Below are 21,231 nucleotides of genomic sequence, written 5' to 3'. Positions count from 1 at the left end.
CAGGCAGCTATGCCCAGTGCTGTCCTTTAAAAGACAGTCTGTGGAGCCTCTTAGGGGGTTTAGTGTTTTTTATTTGCTATGGCTGCTGAGCCAGGAGGAAGGGACTGTTACTTTTTCTTCTCTGAAACTCCGTTGCATGTTGGGTCTGCTGCATAATAAACCATACTTCCTTTGCTACAAGCAATACAGAACTAGAATGTATGTGTTTGAAATATGGATTCTGCTGCCTGTAGTGTGGTACCTCTTTGAATTTTTAGAAGCTGATGATGTGGGAAGCCTATAGGATTTTTAATAGTTTCCACTGTATACAGAAAGGTATTTTGATCTCTGTGACTTGTTTGGGGCCATACAAATGAGTTATTGCCTGTGAACTCTCATTAACTTTCCTGACAGAATTGCATTTTATATCTTTCACTGCCAAATTAAATTCTTTTTGGATCCCCTGGAAGGAGCAGCTTAAACCAGCTGAGTCTCTTTTGGAAACCAGCTCAATTCCCTACATGAGAGTATCAAATACTTAAAGTAAGATTCTGCAGTTTCTGTTGTCCTCTTATTAACTGAGGTTTAATACTGATGTAACTATTGATTTCTAGCACTACCTGGCTAAGCTGGAGGGGTGGGGGAAGCAGGCCAACAAAGAGGGGAAAAAAGCAGCCTGCTGGTCAAATTGAAGTGAAAATTGTAACAAACACGTGAATGCGAAGTGCATGAAATGAATGGCACATCAGGCTGTCTGCCTTAATTCGCTGAACAGACTCAAGCTGCTGCAAACAGTCTCCGCACACATCTGCTTGTGTTACTTTTTCTTTTCATTAGTCACTGTAGGGCACTGGACAAGAGGGGGTTTCTATCCCTTGGATGTTCTTTGCATCAGAAATAATTAAAATTTCTGTTTCTGATCTCTGGAGGCTTTCAAGCTAAGAATGCAACTCCTTCATATTTCATGCAGCTTAAAAGCAGGCAAGCTCAAAACTGGAGACCTATATGAGCATCGTCACGTCTAGGAAGACAATTTTTGTTGTCAAAAATAGGTAGTGAAGACCAGAAGTGTTTTGGTCAATGAGAATAGCATGCCTGTGTGCCACACGCTGGAACCAGATAAGCACAGGAGCTGCCTGTGTCTGGGGGTCCTGCCATAGCAAAGAACTGCTGAGTTGAGATATGACCGAGTGTTTCCACTCATTGGGGAAAGCAATAAAACCATGCTCCCTGCCAGCATGGTACAATGAAAATAATCCCTGCTGGCAGCAAATTCGGAGATCAGTATGACTCTGTGCTGCTTAGGTACAGGAAGGTATTCAGAAGGGCTAATTTCAGCCTGGTGAGGCTGATCTTTCCAGGGGCCACTGCAAAGAGAATGGAGAACGAGCAGCCCCTCTGGAGAGGGACTGAGAGCAGGAGACCAGTTTAGCTGGTGTGAATCACTCTCCAGAGCCAGGCTCTGGCCATTGGCTGTGGAGCAGATTCTGGAGAGAAGCCTCCTAGATAGACTAAAGATAACCTGTGTGAATACTCTTCTGTCTTTTAGGAAAAATCCACCGTGACTGGATCTGTATCTGTTCCATATGTAAAATGGAGCTATTCAAACACTTTTAACCTGCGATTATATTATCTTCAGAGCAGCTGGTCCACAGAGGGATAACTACTTGCCTCTCATGTCTGCTTCTGTAGTCTGACCTTCAGCCCAAGTGATAGAGATGTGCGTCATGGTGTGCAGATCCTCCTTGGGTCATGTGGAATGGGTTTTTTCCTCTTTTAGGAAAAGAGGAAATTTATGCAATACACTGTGATCAGTCACTTGCGTTTTTTTAACCATGCTAAGCACTCTGAAGTAGAAGGACAGAATTAATAATGTTTGCACAATGCTATTTCTCTCCCTTGTGAGCCTGCATTATGACACAGCCTTCAGTTACATGATTACACAGTATTTTTTCCACAGGGTGCCGTTCAGTGAATGGCAGCTTGATCTTGTTCAATATTTCTCTTTGCGCTCATCTTTTAACACATGTGCCCCCTAAGCCGGTTTCTGCACGTCCTCTGCTCTCAGCTGCGTGCCGCTGTAGCCTCCTCAGAGGATTCCCTGCATGTGCACACGAGAGGCTCTCGCTGTGCACAGCACGCACTCGGGAGCTGCATGCGCGCTGTTCAGCGGTCAGAAAAATAGTAGATGATGTCATAAATCTCTGAGTACGTTAGATCATCAATAACACTGCATATATATTTGTGAGCAGAAAAAGAGTTCAGCTGATGGTAACGTGTTTTTGCAGTAACTTAATTTCATTGTAAAATCCACTGTATATATAGACATTAATTGAAAATGCTATTTAAAGTCTAGTATTAAGTATGTCATTTGAATTTCGGACATGATTAACTCAGCTACTTCTCTAGCCCTTTATTGTTCACCCATGGGAAATACAAATTTTGTTTGTCCTATGCAAAGTCAATGCTTGACTCTGCCACTTGCCTTTGCTTACGGCAAATCCCATTCTATGGCTCCTAATGAAGAGGAGGTGCAGACAGCCATCAGACACCGTGCTCTGCTAGCTCACCCCATGGGCTGTAATGTCAATAAATTCCTAGAGCTATTTTGATTCCCAAAGTCCAGCCAAGAATCCAGCTTGGGCGTTTCAGATTCTAACATCAATGGCAGGATTAGAAGCCTGGAGGGGTTTGACAGCATGAAAGTGTGTCCTTTTTTGTATACCTAAGTGAATGTTTGTCAATTGCTTTTCTGTTGTTGGTTTGGTTTGGGTTTTTTTTAACTTATACTCCCTTCACAAAACCCAATAACCAAAACAGAGGAAATTTGAAGTAACAGTCCCATCACTTGCAACCCTTATATGCGATGGCTTTTGCTCCTACCTATCCAAACTGCTGCTCTGAATTCAAGTTCCTCCTCTCTCCCCTGGAGGTCTTAATAAAGACGCCTACCTATACGCTTCCACGTATGTCCTACCAGCTCTGCTTCTTTCTTAAAAGCCCTCAAAATAGGGAAGAATTTTGCAAACTCCATTATATCGTGAATATACACTTACATGGAGAATGTGCACTCTTTGGTGGTTTGCAGTTATTGTATGTGTTCGTATGTGTCCACTCAAAGAGCTTGTCTGGACCCTTGGCAGGAAAGTTGCCCATTTGCCTTCTGTCACGGCCCCTGTTCTTGGCATCAGTCCCATCACTACTCCCGATGGCTTTGATTTGCCCGTGTTTGCTTCTAAATGCTAACAAACCTGCACCGCCGCATTTTACTGATCAGTAAGGCAGGAGTTTCACCTTTGCTTTTAGAAAAGGGTTAATTGAGTATATTGGCAAGCCTTCTTTCAGAGGGAGAGGGAGGGCAGTTAACCTCATTTGTCCAGCCTGTGTTAGGCAGCCTGATGGCAGGGAGAGGCATCCTGCACGTAGTTCCCTGAGGATGTGCCCCTGCAAAACTCTGTGGCTCTTGGCACAGAGTACTCTGCTTTCAAGCTCTGCCTTCATAGAGGTATCAGGATAATTTCAACAGGGCATCTCCTGCAACAATAAAGAACAGAGCAGGCAGGAAGGATTTTGACACCAGCAATTTTTCGCTCATGTTATTTTCCAGCTCTAATCCCAGAAAGAAAACTGAATGGCTGATTTCATGATGATTTGTAGAGTTGAAAGTTGTACCTCCATAGTCTCTGCCCTCAGGGATATTTCTAGGGTAGTGAAGGTAGAGCAGTCTCAGTACTCGCTGTCTGCAGTACCCCATAGTAATGCAGAAATTCATCTTTTGTATTTATTGGCGCTAAGCGGGAGCCTCAGCACTTGGGGGGACTGGCAGCCTTCCCTCGTGGTATGCCGAGAGAGGCAGAAAGGAGAGTCTTCAGAAACTCCTTCGGCTGGAATCACTTGCACTAGCTGGGAATGAAACACAGAGGGGAGGAATGGAGGGGAGGTATCCTACTTCCAAGGGCACAGAAGAGAATTGCTGTCTTGGAGGAGGGCCCCAAGTGAGCTGGATTTCTCATCCTATGAGACAGAAAGAAATACAGTCTAGAACATAATGGTGCATGGGATGAGGTCTGCCTGCAACGAATGTAGTGTGTCTCTGCTTTGTATGGACCCAAGCGTCTTTTACTCTTTGTGGATGTCCTAGATCGGTAGGATACACACATGCAGCTAACCTAACAGCTGCAGATACTGCATCTGTCCAAAGCGTGTTTGGAGCATGTTAACTGCACACTGCTGGAAAGAGTGGGAGGGATCTGGTTTTTGCAAGTTGAGGATGCTGTCTTGCAGACCTGATTGTGTCATTTCCAGGGTGGCTTTGCGTGCGGGGGCTCATGGTGACTCTTGAGGCCTGCTGGGTTCGAGTGGCAGCTTGACTGGTGGGTTTGAGACTGGCTGCGGTGGAGGAGAGGTGACAAGCAAGTGCCTCCATAGAGACTATGCCATAGCCTCAGGCAGGGAACCTGGGAATAGCAGCATCTCCTGCCAGCACAGCGCATGCTGCAACCAATGGCATATAAAGCAGGAAAAATGCTGCCCTCGACAGGACCTGTGGAAGAAGTGTGCAAGGCTTTCCTCAGCTCTCCCCCACGGAGGCCAGCAGAGCTGCCTGGGGCAGAATGGAGGGGCAGGGGAAAGAAATCCTGAAAAGGGTCCTGAAATGGCAGCAGGTGGGTCTCCTCCCATCTCCTGCAGCAAAGCATGAGCCTCTGCTGCTTCTAGGAGGAATTTCCTTGGCAAGACTTGGATTCAGTAACCACAGAGACTATTAAAGATGTCCCTATGCCTTTTTGAAAAATACATGTTATTCAAAATTTTTTCCTCATAGAATCTGTTTTCAGTTTTCAAACGCAATAGGTTTAAAAAAAAAAGTTCCAGAAACATCTTCACATCAGAAACTTGAGCTTAAACTTCTCTGTATAGTAATGACTAACTGGTTGAAAAAACCTGCTGGTTTTTTTAGAGTACTTATGTTGGTAAATTTAGGGTTTTTTGATCATAACATTTCATTGAACTATGTGATTTTCACTTGCAAAAAAAGGAAAAATTAAAATGAGTTTGGGTTTTCTCCCTTAAAATTAAGGCTGTAATCTCGCATTACTCCACTCAATGAAAAGTTAACATCTTTAACAACTTTTGAACAGATGGGAGAATATTTTTAGTCATCAGTAAAACAAGAGAGTTTTTTTCTTTAGATATTAAATGTCCTCTTTAAATGCAACAGTAATAATTTAGGGTTATTTGAATCCTATAACACGGTTAATCGAGAAACCCACTTTCACACATAGCCTATACAAAACTGTTACTGGTAATATTATCTTACATAGTTGGACTATGGAGCTTTAATAAAAGGCTTACTCTGCCTCCAGAAGAAAAGCATTTCCAGGTTGAGACAAAACAGAGAAATAGTTCAGAGGAAAGTATTGCTTGCTGAGTTCATTATAAAGAAGAAGGCAGAATGGGGATCCTACGTCCCCCATCTCAAATGTTCAGTCTAATACAGCGTTTATTTACATGTCATGATACTTAACGCGCATGTGCCATGATGTTAATCTGAATTAGGAAATACGCCTTTGTGTGGTGGTGCTTTTTCTCTTTTATTGCCTATAAAATTTATTTACTAAAAAAAAAATCTTCTGATATAGTTGGAAAAAATCGAAGTATGACTTCCAAAGATGATGCCTTTCCCTCTACGTTTACTTTTGCTGTGCTGAGCTACTGTTTAGACTCAGAAGTGGCTAAGTATTTTTCAGAGCTGCTATTTGTGGTTTGGAGATCCCTTTTTCGGGGAGATTTGATCACATCGCTTCTGAAAACCGCTCAGGTTGTGAGCACGTTGCAGGTTGAGAAAAACCAATGGCAGAGTTTGCGTGGAGATGGCCTGGGAAGCCTGCAGGGACAGAGGGCTGCCTGGCCTCCGCTCCGGGGTGCCACGGCACTGGGGATGTGCTGTCGGGATACTCTTTGGGTTATTTTTCCGTTCCTAATTAAATGTGTGTGTTTTGGAAACAAAACCTAAAAATGCAGAGAAAGAAACAGTTTAACTGCAACAGGTTTGAGTCTGTCCTGTCAACTGGGCTTTTGCTCAAAAAGGGGGGATCAAGTCAGGCCTTTGAGAGCAGTTGCATGTTCTTGCAGAAACAGGGTCTTCTGGGTTGAAGCTCTTCTGTTTCTCTCTTCTCACCTTTCCCTTGTGATGCCTGTCTCCTTTCTCACTTGCTTTCCTTGCCCTTTTCAAAACCTACTGGATCTGAACAGCAGCAGCGAGGAGGAAGGTTGCATGGCTGACACGTATGCTTCTCCCTCGCTTCTCCCTCCCGTAACAGGCTGCAGCCAGTTAGAACAAAATGCAGACGGAGGGGGATTTGCATTGTCAAACCACTCAGCCTTGTCATCGCATAGCTTTAAAGCAAAACGAAAGCAGCAAATCTGCCCTATGAAGCAAGCATAGTAAAATCATAACTACAGATCTTAGAAAACAAACTAGGAAAAATGTTTATAAGAAATGTCTTAGCTTTTGGGGGTTTTAGTAGCTAGTGTTTTAAGTATAATGTCTATGGAAGGCTGAAATGTAAGCCGACCCAATTGTGTAATAGTCCAAATTCATTAGGAGCATAAATGATAGGAAGGAGAAAAGAACCAGTAATGACTGAACCAATGATTCCATGCTGCAGAAAAGGGCTACAGCAGCCAAGTGCCTTATATACCAGCTCGGAAGCGAAGTCATGTGTATCTCATGGGTGTGTGTTTCCATGGTAATTTTTTATTCCTGGGGAGACTGAAAGTGTTTGTAAGAAATGGAAAAAGTAATCCGAAAACTATGATTTTAGAATGCTGCCTTGGAATAGTAATATAAATACCCCAGAGCCACACAGAGCCTGCTTTGGCGTGGGAGCCAAGTGACATCTCTGTGCACATCTGAAGTGTTTAATTAGAGCAAAGTAAAACCAGATACAAGAGAAACATGTTCAGCTATCCCTCTACTGCCTGCCTAAACCATGCAACAGCTCTTTGTAGTTGATTCACGTGCCTTGAGCTTAGCTTAGGGAAAAGAATTTTCCCATGTTAATATTTTGATTTTCAACTATGTAACGGCTTCTGGAAAGAAATATTGATAATTTTCTAAGCCTCTGCCTCATACACATGATTTCAGCAGTGAGATGTGTGCTTTTGAAAAGCATCTGTGCTGCACACTACAACTTCTTGATACTTTCTGAAGCTTTTGTGGTGTACTTTTTCAATGACTGTTGGATATTATGTGTTCTTTGGGTTCAATGCTTTTGTCCCTGGAGCAGCATAAAAAGAGTGATGTCTTGTAAACAGCCTCAGAGAGCCAGCCTCTTTCTGCTGTAGATGAAAAACTGATAAAACACACAGACACGGAAGATGTTTCACCTGTGCAGCTGAAGATTAGCATTTTAATTAACATTTAAGAAACCCTTGACTGGGGTAGCAGAGTGGGGAAGGAATGGGAAAGGTGTGTTGCATGGTTTTAGAAGTTGTTCTCCAGTAACCAATAAACGTCATGGTACTTTGAGGTGATTGTATTCCCTGTGTTTTGGATGTACTGGGGCTGTAAGAACTGCAATTGAGACTAGCTCAGGGAGCATACATAATGCTCTAAGTGGGCACACTTAACACTATGAATAGGTTTTATACCAAGTAACCTTTAATATTATTAATATATACAGTCCACTGTTAGGTTAATAAATGGCAAGAGACTGAATTATTGAAGAAGTTAATTGCGTTTAATACTGATTAGTTCCATTAAGGGGCTATAATAGCTGTACTGCAGAAAGAAATGTGTTATAATGAAGAAGAAGAAAGTGCATCTTCTGCACTGCGCAGAGTTCCAGTAAGAAGCCAATGATGAGCCTGCAGAGGTCCCTAGTGCTGGTCAGAGGAGAGAGCGTGCCCTGGGCAGGGGGGCTGCTGTGGTGGGGTCTGTGCAGGCCACCCTGCCAACCAGGTGACGCTTTCTGCAAACCGTGTTCCGAAATCTGTGTGCTGATGGCTGGCAGAGACACCCAGCAGCAGGTGATACTGGAAAGACTGTAGTTCCCAGCGCCTGTTTTGCATCTTCCCAGCCACCCCTGTGTGTAGCGCTGGAGGAAGGAAGGGGAGAGGCAGCCGCAGAAGCAGAGGCTGGGGACTGTGTGACGAAGACGGATGTATTTGATGCAGTGGGATTTGCTGGAGGGTGCAGAAAATGTTAGTCAAAGTGATTGGGGCAGTTGTCTATCATCTATGAAGAAACACGGCAACTAGGGAAGGTTGCGGGTGGCTGAAGAAAAGTTGTTGTTATTGCACTCATGTTTAAGAAAGGCAGGGAAGAGGACCAGGGGTACAAGAGGCCAACCAGCCATGCCTCAGTCCCTGCAGGGAGCACGTCCTCTCGCAGACTGTTCCCAAACCTGGGAGGACGAGGAGGCAGTCGGGAACAGTAGCACAGATTGAGTGTGGCATATAACTTGCTACAATGAAGGGACTGGCTGTGCAGGTAAGGAGCGAATACCCAGATTCTGTTAGTTTACTACCTCTGCCAATGCCAATGTTTATATTTCTGTCAGATCAGTTATTACCGCTGGGCCCTTTTCAAGCTAATGTAATATCAGAGTTATTTTGATAGTTTCTTAAAATCTGCAGTTGACACCTTTGATTTGATGATTAATTTTGTCTATAAAATTTAGTGTGAGCATTGGAAAGGATAATTATATTATGGGCTTCGGTTACCTGATTTAGTCTAGCAAGATATTCCTGCAAGGTTAATTGAGTGTTTAACTCACAGCTGACTGTGATCCCAGTACTTGGAAAGGGATGAGAGAGAACCAAGGAGATCCTCAATTCAGAAACCAGTGAGAGTCTTTGGATTAAATTACCTGTAGGTGAAGCACCGAGTCTAAACCAGTAGCTCACCAGCTGTGGCTCTGGCAGCAGAAGGACCCAGCAAGAGGTAGCTGGTAGCTACCTCCTCCTCACTGGGACGAGGGACCCTGCTGTGGTCCTCTGCGGTGTAGAGACTCTTGCTGAGTTCCTGCAAGCGTTTCAGATGCCCCTGGCTCACCCACCAGCAGGTACCGGCTGGCAGGATTCAAAGCAAGGAACAGAGCCAGAGCTGGTAGGTAAGATGCACAGATGGAAATAAAGTAGCAGATGCTGATCAAAGTGAGGAACAGAATATATCAAGGTGAGAAATGCTCTCCTGCCCTAGAAAGAAAGAATTTGGGGGGACAGGATGTTTTCTGTGTGAAGAAAGAAAAATGAGATTAAAACCTAGCTAGGGAGAGAAGTCCATACTGAGATGTCAGCAGGAGAAGTGAGAGCAATAGAAAGAGAGGAAGAACACAGCAGGTGAGGTCTGGAGGAGAGATTTAGGTGGGGGAAACCAGAAAGTAAGTTAGTAGAAAGCGAAACAGAAATTCAGAAAGACTGTAGGAAAAACAACTTTTAAAAAAGAACAGAAGGTGCTTCAGTGACACCCTGCAAGTCACCCACACAGGTGGGTGACAAATGGTTAGTGTGTGTAAGAGGACCATGTTTACTGGGGGTTTTGTTTTGTTTTGTAATCTAAGGGAGGCAATTCTTTTAAATGAGGTGAGTTTGGGAGTCTGTCTTGGGATGGAGAAAGGCATTGAAAATGAGACAAAGAGGTACCACATTGGTTCTTTGTGCTCCTGGTGTTCAAGTCTGCTTGGTCCAAACCCAAACAGAGTGGTACCATACCACCTCCAGTGAGAGCTGCTTTCTAGAAAAGTAACGCATCTCCTGTAACTTTGGCTAAAAGCTCCTACGTGAGTTGGGAAGAGAATAGGGATGAGATGCTTAGAGCCTAGCAACAGAGGTTAACGTTCACAGTATGGTGAGAGATCTTTAATATCTCTTACTGGGAAAAATTTGTAACAATAAGTAGGTTTAGAAAAAGACTTGTGAACCATTTATATTCTGCATCAAGTTTAAGTATCATGAAGAACCTCAGTGGAGCTTCCCCGCCGAAGCTGGTTTCAGACAAAAATGCCAGCTGGCCCAGAGGGCATTTTTCATCTTTGATTTAAAATATGATGAAGTTTTCAACAGGATTTTGAAATTATTCTGTTGGGAACTAAATTGTCTCCACTTTTGCATTTCTATAGACACAAATAGTCCTGAGCTTCTGCATGGGCAGTTATGAGTTTACTGCCAGTATCTGAGCTAGTGGTCAGAGATGGAGAGCTTCTTGTTGAGGGACTTTCTATCTGAAATTTGCTTCTTGCCATCTGTGAAAGCATCTTGGCTTGCTTATTTTCAGAGCAGCCATGAAAACCCATTTGTTCCTCTGACGAAAGGCTCATGAGGCAAGGCGAGGTGCAGGGGACTGCAGCCCATTTGTAGGTACTGGGTTAAGAGGAGAGGGGTTCGAGTGGTTCATTTGAGCAGCTGTCTGCTGAAAGTGTGTGTGGGAGCAATGTGGGGGAAGACAAAGGGTGTCCACCGCAAGGACTGTGGTAATGCTCCCTGAGATCCTTCCTGAGAAGCGGTATTAGACTTGTGTGAGGGGAAACCACCCATTCTTCCTCACCTGACCAACGTTATGCAGTGCATATGTGAGAGAAAAAGGCACTACTAGACTGGCAGCACGATGGCAACACTGTCGTTTTGCAGACGCTTGAACTCGCATCGTGTTAGATGCTTGAGCCTTGTGGTTTTGATACACGCCTGAGCGGTGGAACGTGAAGCTTGCCTAAGAGGCATTGCTCAAGCTGTCTCTACCCAAATACTGTACTTCAAAGAGAAGCCTTCTTGCACACAGTCATTTCCCATAATCTTTTCAGTGCTGCTAGGCAATATATGTCAAGAGATTTCCTTGTATTAATCTAAATAGAATTCTTAATTATTAAGACAACCCAGTCAAGTCAAAATAAATTTAATGGCTCATATTTAATATTCTTGTTAGAGTCCTTATGAATCAAGCAGATATGTTAGAAAAAAATTTAACTAAGCATATGCCAGTAGTAAATAATAGAAGCCTGGATTGCACCCAAGTCAGATCCTAAACTGATTAATACAAGCAATTGGCTGTAAGTCCTCCCTGAAGTCTGATGGTTTTAAGACTCTGCTAATACCAGTGTAGGATGTATAGTCATATATTTCAAAACCGAAGGCCAACTTCTGAGGAAACAGATACGAAGTCAGCACTTGTTAGCATATCTTGACAGCCTGGCTACTGCTTATCTTTAGATATTGTTTGATTCAGTGCTTCTAGCATTTCCCCAAAGTGCTAGCTCTGAGTGAAAGCAGATCATATTAGAGCAAGATGTGCTTTTTTAAATGCTGAAAATAAGCAAGGAGTTGTAAAATAACAACATTTATTAAGTGCTTGTTGCACAGTGGGGCAATGCAGAACTTGAGGGAGTTCAAAGTTAGTGCCCCAACTAAGGGACTCTACATGTGGCAGAAGTAGGTTTCCCTTTGCAGTGTCTTCCAGCTGTGAGCCTCACCATACTGGTGGTTCGGTAAGTTCTGGGAATTCCTGTGTTTTGGAAACTTTCTGTCAAATATTTTAGGGTGTTTATGAATCATTGATACTCAATGATAAGGAGGCACTGTGTAAGTCCTTTAAGACTTGTGGTCATATTGCACTTCTCAGAAATCAATCACAGCATCATGAGGATAGGTAAAGCCAGCTGTTAAACAGCAGCTTTGGAGCTAACAGGCTCTCCAGAGCCACCCTCCCTCGGGTTGTCACCTCTGTGCTGGGCTCTTCCAGTACCCACAGCTCAGGTAACAGAGCTGCATCTGCATATTTCTAGCAGAAACTGTGCTTTTGTGTATGGTGCGCAAATGCTGCTAAGTTTTCAGACCTCAGTTTGGTGCATTTTTGTGCTGAGCCATGCCTAAGTTGGTTTTGCTCGCTGCTTGTATCCCTGCCTGGCAAACTCATAACCTGCGTGTTACACACAAATGAAGAGGGTGAACTCCATCATTAAGCATCAAAACCTGTAACGTATTAAACAGCTGGGATGCAAATGAGCCCTGAAGAAATTAAATTACGTGCTCAGGGTCAAACAGTGATATTCTGGACAATGACAAATGGCTCAAAATCTTGGGTTTATGTACAAGCAGTGACTTAGGAAGTTACTTGATCTGGGCTTTCCACCACTAAAGCCTGTCCAGTAGCCGCCTCTACCCAGGCTGCCATGCCCACTGCTTGAACCAGAGAAACAGCTCCTCCAGATCCACATTGGCTCTTTATATAGTGGTCTAATGAACAATATTTGTCTCCCTCTTATTTCTTTATTTGTAAGGATAATTAGTCTAGCATGGCTGATTGCTGTTTGTTGTGGTGTAACCTCAGCCAGCAACTAAGCACCACACAGCTACTCGCTCAGTCCCCCCTCCATGGGATGGGGGAGAGAATCAGAAGAGTAAAAGTGAGAAAATTTGTGGGTTGAGATAGCAAAAGCCACGCGCACAAGCAAAGAAAACCAAGGAATTAATTCACTACTTCCCATGGGCAGGGAGGTGTTCAGCCATCTCCAGGAAAGCAGGGCTCCAGCACGTGTTAATGGTTACTTGGGAAGACAAACGCCATCACTCCAAACGTTCTTCCCTTCCTTCTTCTCCCCCCAGCTTTAGGTGCTGAGCATGACATCCTATGGTCTGGAATATCCCTTGGATCAGTCAGGTTCAGCTGTCCCGACTGTGTCCCCTCCCAACTTCTTGTGCCCCCCCAGCCTCCTCGCTGGTGGGGTGGGGTGAGGAGCAGAAAAGACCTTGGCTCTGTGTGAGCGCTGCCCAGCAGTAACAAAAACATCCCTGTGTTATCAACACTGTTTCCAGCACAAATCCAAAACATAGCTCCATACTAGCTACTATGAAGAAAATGAACTCTACCCCAGCCAAAACTAGCACACTGTTGAAGGGGTTTAGCTGGATTGTACTGCATTTTTTAAATATTTCCTCTCTTCAGATACCTGCTTTAACAGCTCCCTGCTGTCTCGAGTTTTTATCTATAAATGATATTGACCAATTTACTTTCACTTAATTATTGCCATAACTGCTCCAGTGAATTAAGAGAATGCACCTAATGTGATATATTTGGATTTTAATAACTCGGTTGATATTTCCTCATTCAGATTGCCATTTAAAAAAAAACAGTCCCAGTTGGTTTAAATAGGACCGTGACCACGCGGACTGACAGCTGGTGGAAAGATTTTACACAAAGGCAGTGCATTGACGTGGGGAAGGCTTCTGGTGGAGAGCTGCCAGAATCAATTGCAGGACTTGATTCAAGTTCATTGCTGACTGGGAAGATGTGTTGAACAGGACGTTAATGAAATTTGCAGATGATACTAAATTGGAAGGCATTGAAACACCAGTGAAGAGAGAGAAATTTAAAAGGCATCAATGACTGTTAGAAAAATGAGTGGAATATCTACTAAGAACCAATTCATTTTAGGAAAAAAAAAGAGAAAGTATTTCTAAAGGAAGATTATCACATATAACACTGAAGAGGGAGGAGAAACCTTGGAGGTAGACATTCTGTCACTGAATGTCTCACTGCAGATCAAGTACTCTATTTCTGTGTGTTATGGCCGTGAAAAAAGCCACTGTAATTCTAGGAGCTGTGTTTGAAAATATCCTTCTCTGACCAAGGCGTTAACTCCTTTTAAACAGTGGCTTGGCCTGTCCTAGTGCAAGAGGCACAGAAATGGCAGATGCTTGTTTTGTTCCTCTCTGGCATCTTTGCCAAGCTTCCCATCTGTTAAAGGGCACTAACACCCAACTTGGTTCCAAATTGGGTTTTGGCTTTGGCGTTTAAGGCAAGGCTGCATAGGAAGTTTGTGACTCTCAGACTGTCAAAAAGCAACACTGGTTGAATAGGTTCTTGCAAAGAGTGCTATCAGTTATTGATGTTTCTTTCATTAGGAAATGATATTTTAAGAAATACTTGTCTTTCCTGCAGCTCTACAGAAAAGATCAACCCTCACCTCCATACTTAAAGGCAAATGCAGATTTAATTACTGTTAAGTGCTCTGTGTGTATATAGGATTGCTGCAACATGGAGCTAAGGCTGCAGAATTGCAGTAGATACTCTCCCATAAGCAATGTCTCCTGTTACCCGTAAGTAATAAGTGTTACACTCAGAATGGCCCTGGGGTTTTTTTTCCTGAAAACTATAAAGTATATTTTTCTTATTTCCAGTCCTTCCTTCTCTCCGTACTCAAGATAACAAACTTGCTTCTACTTCACCTGGAGTCAATGTCAGAGCAAGTATTATTGCTTGCTATCAGTAATCAGTGCATGATAACTGTGCTTATTTAAACATTGATTAATTTTGTTAGTACAAAGACCAACGGCATTACAGATACCTAACCCAGTAGGACCTAATAAGAATTTGCATTTGCTGCTGGTGACCATCAAAATTCAAATTTCCTTCTGTTCTAAGGTTACTTTCCCCACTGGTTTATAGCCTGTGTTCACTGAAGTGCCTGCAAATCTACTCTGATCTGATATATACAAGTATAAGTGGCAAACAGCTGATAAAGCTTACCACTAATGTGAGATTGTGATTGTGCCATGATGAAATATTTTAAATACACTACTTTGAAAAATGAGGCTTCTGATTAAAAAAAAGGGAAAGAGGGAATGGGATTAATCTGGATTTTCAAAATGTATATAAGCGGCAAGTTAAAAGAAAATCTTTTTTAAAAAGAACATGCCAATACTGAAATGACCCCTTGTGAAACTTTCAATGTGCAGACATAGACGTAACTCTGCTTAAAAATTATTCTTTTGGTTTTGCCAGTCAGTCTTCCTTAGTCATTCAGGACATAAAGTCAACTGAGAAGTGTTTCATCCTTAGTGACTTTCAGATATTGCAAGGCAGTGCTCACGCTCTGCAAGCTCACACAAAAATTGGGTAAAAAAAGTGAAACCTCTTTTTTTATGTTGGATGATACAATCTGACATGATTTTGATCTCTGCTTCCTTCATGTACTACACATGGAACTTGGTGTTTGTTTACTGAAGCTTGAGTGGTGCAATGACTGGTTGTGATTTCCTTTCTCTTTTAAGAATGGAAAAAGTGTAACAAATGTTTTATTTCTGGCTTTGTCGAGCTACTTCTTTGCAAAAAACATTCCTACGTAACTTGAAAACAATAATGATTCTGAGGCCTATGGAGTCACCTTTCAATCTTTATTATGAAAGAGGAGCTAGAGATGTATGTAATGCCTATGTATTACGTAAGTCTGTTGCCGGCTGGTTGCAAACTACTATCTTGGTCAGCATTACCTATGTCATGAAGTTTCTATATGAGTTAAGAACTTTAATTTGAGCACAAGCACCTCATGAGGAATTCTGTGGAAATACATAAATGTTTGAAGTTAGGCATATCCCATTTCTTGTGCTCTATGGTGTACTTATGGGCAGTTGGGGAAATCTCCATATGCTTATAACGATGATAACTAACCTATTAAAATACAGAGGTTATCAAATCAGGAGCTGTCTATATGTGCCGGGAGCAGCTGAGTTGTTTTACTGATGGCAGTGGAGGAGGTGGTATTTGCAGTTTCCTTCGCTGGCTGCTGGTGATTAAACTTCTAATCAACCACAATGTTCCTGGAAGATTTTAATTACATTTGCTCTTTCTAGGCTGTTTATATATCAAGTGAACTTTTAAGGAACCACAATCATCTTCCACAGAACTAAAAATGAACTGAAATTCTGCCATGCAATTTTGAGCTGACATTTTGGTAATTACAGGGAAGAAGCTACGTAAAAATAATGTACATGCTGAGCACCAGAGCCCAAGGCTGTGCCCATGCAGTGCCCTCATGTTAGACCTCTGGAGCTGGGCAGTGCTTTGCAGAGCCTTGCTGCAGAAACACTCGTGGCCAGAAAGGAGCAGTGGATTTGAGGGTGAAGGGATGAAGACAGAAATGTCTTCAGCAGAGCTGTGGCTGCTGTTTGCAGCTGGGCTGTGGGCATGCTGTGCTTGCGCTGCCTCTGCTACTGCTGTGTTTCTGATGCACGCTAAAAAGTGCTGGTCAACTTGCATAAAAATAACTGTCATAAGGATGTGGAAGCTTCAGCAGGGAATCTGCATGCACAATAAATGGGGTGAATAGTGTGAGTTTTCCTGTGGAGTTTTCACGCTGAGTTATCATATCAAATACAGATGCTGAAGCTGATGGCATTGTGATTCTGGTTCTTACATGTTTTGATTTCTATTGAAAGATATTTTGAGATAAATACACCTGACTCAGTAATATCCTCTCTTGTGCCACTGTTTCTGGAGAGAAGTACAAACTGCATGTGCACAGCACTTCTGTACCTTGTGCCAGCATGGACTGAAGTTTAGAAATAAAGTAACCATACCAGGATATTTATTAATAGGATGTTAGTGGTGGCATATTGAAGTAATGGGTGAAATCTTTCTTAGTGCTAGCTAACATCACCAACTGTGTTTATTTGCAAACATGACTAAATTTGAAAAGTGTTCTAGCATGAGCTATACAAAAGTGGTATGTTTTACTGAAGAATCCTGCTCTTCTGAGAAGACTGAGATGCAGTAATGTCAGTGAGGAGAAACGCAGCATATTTCTAAGACTGAGAGGCAGTTTCTGTTAATATCTCGCCCACAAAAGTGTCGTACACTCAAGCCAATTGTACTGTCCAAATGTAATGTAGTGTAATGTAAATCTGTAATTTAAATACATTATAAGATTCGGATTGCCCACCTTTTCTGGCTACCAGAATTGTCAGAATCAATGAACTTCCAGGTTTCTTTGCTTAGGTAAAACACTCTCTCCTTTGCTCTGACATGCGATTAGTTAGTTGTAGGAGGGTGTTAGTTGGACCTTGTTGGCTTTGCAGTTTGCTTCTATCTTGTTTTGCAAGCCCTGAAGACCATCTGTTAGCAGTGCAGTTATTTGGGGAGAAGAAATTTGCTGTAGGTCTGATTGTTTATTTAAGGGATAATTCAGTGTTGGGTGGATGGTTATGCAGCCCTCCTTGTTTTGGAGGTTGATAACGTGCCAGAGTTGCACCGCACCAATGTTAAGCTTAGTTAATCATCAGCTTCTGTAAGTCTGAAATATTTGTTACTCTTTTATATGAGTGAAGGTCTTCAAATTTGCTTTTAAGGAGTTTTCAGCTGGATTTTAGAACTAAGTCTCTTGGTGAACATTGGTTTCTTGATACTCAGTTGAAAAAGCAAGCGTACACTGCTGCCTGATCACACCTGAGAAGATGTCAGTGGGATCCAACAAGCCTGGGGGCAGTTGGCCGATGCGCTCTTAGTGTGCATGTTTGTGTTGCATCCTTATGCCAGCAGCACAAGGGTTTCGGTCAGCGTTTGCCACATGTGGTGGCTGCCTCCTGTCTTCCTTGTACGCCTCTTCTGTCATACACTGCATTTCCTATGCATAAAAGGCTCTCAAGGGACAGATTGTGGGGACCGTCTTTATCCCATTATCCTCTGAAGATAGGTTAAAAGGTTAGAACATAAGCTGAAAGTAAACTGATGTCCAGCGTCCTAAGCATCCCACCTTAACAGCAGTTTTTACAAAATACTCCCACGGGACTGAACCTAAAGTAGAGCATAATCCACGAGTCACAGAAAGCCAAGGGCCTACAGGCTGGGTGCTTTCGATGGACACCTTCATTGTAGTGATCAAGGCTGCTCCATTCCGCTCACCTGCACTTCTGATACAGGGGGTTCCCCAAGAAGCTGTCCTGAGCTATCGATCCATTCCTATTTAATAAGCTAAAAAGATTGTTACCTGGCTAAAAGCTGATGCCATAGAGACAAAAGGACAGATGAGACAACCTGTCTAAGCTAGCAAAGTAATTACCTGGGGTTTTGGGTGGTAAGATGAAATGGTTTTTACTTTGCGACAGATTATCACAGAGGTAAATGTGGCTTTGGTTTCTGTAAATGTGGCAGGTTTTGTTGTCTTTTGTGCAGTGAAAAAAAACCAAGGTCGTGTCTGTTATTTACTTGTTCATGTTTTCAGCTTGGTCTGGGTAAGTGATATAAGTAGCAACCTAACATAGGTCTTCTATATTGAAAGTCAGGTTGGAGAAAAAGCAAGTGGCAACTTTAAAAACACGTAAGCAAAGTTAACAGCCCTTCTGCAGTAGCAATATTGCCCTATTGGATGTGTGCGTTCCAGTGTTCGTACACCTGGAATGCTCTTTAATTCATAATCAACAGGTCCAGATACTTTGCAAATAAATCAGCAATAAGCTCTGATACTATAGAAAAGACAAGTAATGTTGGTCTGTTGTACTGGTTTGTTCAACAGCTCATCAGTGATGGAATAAATGCAGGCTACAGCACTTAACTAGGCTGTAGGAAAACTATATTAATGGCAAAAAATGAAAAGGAAGTATTAATTGCAGGGAATAATTGCGGTACATCCGAAGTTGCATATTATCTACCTCAAAGTAGTGATGAAGACATGATACAACATCTAGTTAAAGTCTTTCCACCTCCCCAGGGAAACAATTAGAAAATATTACAACCAAAATAGCTCTTTGAATTCTTTGGAGTCACCATCATTAAACAGAAAGTGAAAGTGAATATTTGATTAAATGTGCAAACCGGAGAGAAAATATGGCCTGTTACAGCAGTATTACTCCTGGTCAAGACTGTATTCACTGGAAAGTGAAATGCCTCTGCCTGGTGATCCTTCAAATTCAACCTCCCAAAACAGCTTCAGAAAGGTTTGGCTGAGTGGAAGTATCAGATTAATTACAAAAGAAGCATCAGAAGATCAAAGAACAATACTGAGCACAATGTAGGAGAAGACTGCAAAGCAAAGCCGAAGGGAGAAAGGAAAATTGCAGAAAAAGTAAAAGAACTTGAAATTTTTCAGGCACAAAAGGAACAAGAGGTCACTGAAAAATTCAGCAGGGCTTCAAGAAGCGATTTATTGACAAAACCAGCAGACATTTCTCAGAGAGATTTGATGAATTCTCAACCTCAGTGCTCACCTGGCAAGGTGGAGGTCAGATGCCAGAAAGATAGAAACCTGCCACAAGGAGGAGAGAACATGCTGGATGAAATCACGCTCACCCAGGATCAGCCAAAATGTAATGAGCCTGTGATGCCTCCCAGCACTCCAGGAAGACAACTTTAGAGAAGTGATGCTTAATCAACTTCAAGTGGGCCAAGGATGAAATAATTTAAAGAAAAAAAGAAAAGATTTTATATCCTCCTCTCCTGTTTTTTTCTTTCATTTGCTGTATGCACTTACTCTCCCCACCCCGATTCAATATTTAATGTGCTGTTACCATTTGTGGGCAATTCTGATTGTGAGAGACTAAAGGAAAAGCCTGGCTTTAACAAGCCTGTTGGGTATTTTGTTTATCTTGCTCATCCTCCCACATGATGCCCGACAGCTCAGCCCCGCGTTTCTTCTTTCAGCTGCCTTTGGTACATGTTGAATTCCAGTTTTATTGCTGTCTGACCTTGGACACAGAGTGCAACTGAGGCATAGTCAACACCAGGAATACAGACATGAGGTAGTGTTAGACCTCATCCTCTATATTGAGCACAAGATCAAGAGTGAGTGTCAGATATTTGGATGCTGACTAGTAAAGGAAGAAAGATTTGGTATTCGTGCATGTAGAATAGGGAGGCATTTATTCATGAGTAGAATTTATCTAAAATTGTTTCAGGTTTGCTGCTTATAATGGTTTGTTTGCTTATGGAGTTTGCTTTCTAGAGCTGGGCCCCTTCCTTTCCCAGCTTCTGAGCTGTGGTCGGAATCTTGCAGGTTCAGGGCACGTAAGGTTTTTGTGGAAAACACCTTTTCTCAGCAATAGTTATTCTCTACCTTCACTGCCCACGAATTTCTGTAACTTCAGCCAATGGAGAGATTTTCTGCTCATCACCGAAGCAGTGAGTTCTTTTTCAGGTTTATCTATGACACAGCACAGCACATTTTATATATGTCATCCCTTTTTAAATGTTATTAATGTTGGATTGAGTGTACTGATGGAACAGTTTCAAATGCATGTGCTGCTGCTGATCTCTTTTGCTTCTGTCTAGAGCAGTCATTTTCACATGTGAATACTTATGTTATGCTAATCCATGCCTTGTTAATATATTTAGTACCAGTTAGCATAAGCAAGGTTGCTGAATGCCATCATTTAAATGCTAGGCACAGCTATTTTGCCTGTGACAGGAAGGTATGAAAAATAATTTTAACAAATATTTGTAATCAAGAAACAAAGGATAAATTGATTTGGAGTGGCTATATAACAACCAGGTCACAAGTCCCAACATCTTTAGATTTACGGTACATGAGTTCTCTAACCAGAAATGGGTTTGCAGCCAGAAAGGTTTCTGTATTTGCCAACATGGAAAGAAATGAAACGATGATGATTTCTTTTAATTACTCTTTTTTTTTTTTTTTTTTTTTTTTTTTCCCCTGCTGCTGCAAAATGTATCATGCTGTAGCTTTATAACATCTATTCCACTGAGCTGATATGCAAAGCAGAGATGAGTGGAAAAGCCCCTTTGGGCTTGGCTCTTATTTGAAATTGATAACTTCAGCAGTAGGTCAGGCTTAGCCCTGACACAAGTGCTTCTTTTGTAGCAGCTCAGTGCTGAAAGAACTGTTCTTGGGATCTATACATCATTCAGATCTCAGGCTAGCTAGGTTAAACTTTTAATTCCGCTTAAAGTTGCAGACAGCTCCTTCAGGTGTTTTGGACTAGGAACTAACTCCACATATATACATTATGCAGCACTGTGGATATGTAAACATGTAAGCAGACCTGTATGTTCTCTGTCTGGTACTATAAGGATCTGTGCAAGAACTCTTGTTTACGAGGGTAAGCTTGCAGCTGTGCGTATACATGTGTTTTTCTATATTCAGTTTCTAGAACAATGGCTGTACATGTGCTTATCTTAAGTATTTGGCAAAGCATAATCTGAATTTCAATTTGGGATCTGAGTATTTATCTTCATGTAAATGGCAGCAAAGAAAAAAATAACAAGGAGACTTAGGAGATCGTTTTGCTACCCACAAATATATATTTAGAGTGAACGTTGAAGATTCATGCCCCAAAATATAGAATACACTCAACTTTTGTGTAAAACTTGCTCAAATTTCAGCAGTTTATGAAACTGTCATTCTGACTTTCCCCAGAATTTGGTCTGGTAGAATTGGGCCAGTCCTGGTGCAATAGGGATCTCTCTTCTCCTTTGTTTCCTTTTTTCCTCCTTTGCCCATGTCACTGGAAATAATTCCTAGTTATTAC

This window comes from Accipiter gentilis, chromosome 26 (genome assembly GCF_929443795.1).
Source record: "Accipiter gentilis chromosome 26, bAccGen1.1, whole genome shotgun sequence".
Lineage (NCBI taxonomy): Eukaryota > Metazoa > Chordata > Aves > Accipitriformes > Accipitridae > Astur > Astur gentilis.
The sequence above is the reverse complement of the archived record's forward strand: the minus strand, read 5'-3'. Positions refer to the sequence as shown.